The following is a 1,290-nucleotide window of genomic DNA, read 5'->3' on the forward strand; positions in this document are numbered from 1 at the left end:
GCACCCTGGGGCTGGCTATAAAAAAAACATAATACAGCATTCAGGTGTTCAGATGAAATGTTGCTCTCTTTATTTGTACTTTAAAAAAAGAACGATCCGGGTAACGACAGCCCTACAGCTCTCACTCAGGCTTGGCATGAATTTACAAACTCTCTCGGCACTCCAAGGAGAGAGGAGAGAAGTTCAGAGCTCAGTACCTGCTGCATGCACCGCACGCCAGCATCCTTAACAGCTCCGCGCTTTCCCAAGCCAGCTGGTTTGTAACCTTGGAGCTGGATTTGGCCTCGACTCATGGAACACAACTGACCATCACTCGAGAGCACTCTCGGAGTAGAGAGGAAACGGCAATGCTTGGTAAACTCAACGTCTACATGTAAACCCAGCCTGTGACTTGGCAGCAACAGGCTGGGCTTGTTTCAGTTTTGGGGGATGCATTAAATGAGTTTAATGAGTTACAGAACCAGCAGTAAAAGAAATTAGCTCTGAAGTGCGTGGTTTGCACTAGCTGCAGGTTTTGTTTCTTTAGCAGGTGCTTTGGGGAGGGAGATTGAAGACGGGCTCTGAGCTTGCTTCCTCGCCCACACTGGCTACCGTCCGTAGGATGGATGGAGTCGTTACGTCCTATATACACCCTGTGCCAATGCAGGGTGACAGACCAGCATTTCACAGCACAGCCACAGCTCCTGCTGCTGAGGCAGCTCAAAGGGAGGAAAACAGGCAGTGAAATCATTCCACGTCCCGCTGGGGAAACACGGGTCTGGGGTGGCACTCCAAGGAGAGAGTAGAGAAGTTCAGAGCTCAGTACCTGCTGCACCCCAGGCCAGCATCCTTAACAGCTCCGCGCTTTCCCAAGCCAGCTGGTTTGTAACCTTGGAGCTGGATTTGGCCTCGACTCATGGAACACAACTGACCATCACTCGAGAGCACTCTCGGAGTAGAGAGGAAACGGCAATGCTTGGTAAACTCAACGTCTACATGTAAACCCAGCCTGTGACTTGGCAGCAACAGGCTGGGCTTGTTTCAGTTTTGGGGGATGCATTAAATGAGTTTAATGAGTTACAGAACCAGCAGTAAAAGAAATTAGCTCTGAAGTGCGTGGTTTGCACTAGCTGCAGGTTTTGTTTCTTTAGCAGGTGCTTTGGGGAGGGAGATTGAAGACGGGCTCTGAGCTTGCTTCCTCGCCCACACTGGCTACCGTCCGTAGGATGGATGGAGTCGTTACGTCCTATATACACCCTGTGCCAATGCAGGGTGACAGACCAGCATTTCACAGCACAGCCACAGCTCCCG

Source organism: Egretta garzetta, unplaced genomic scaffold (genome assembly GCF_000687185.1).
Source record: "Egretta garzetta isolate BGI_Z169 unplaced genomic scaffold, ASM68718v1 scaffold101, whole genome shotgun sequence".
NCBI classification, from domain to species: Eukaryota; Metazoa; Chordata; class Aves; order Pelecaniformes; family Ardeidae; genus Egretta; species Egretta garzetta.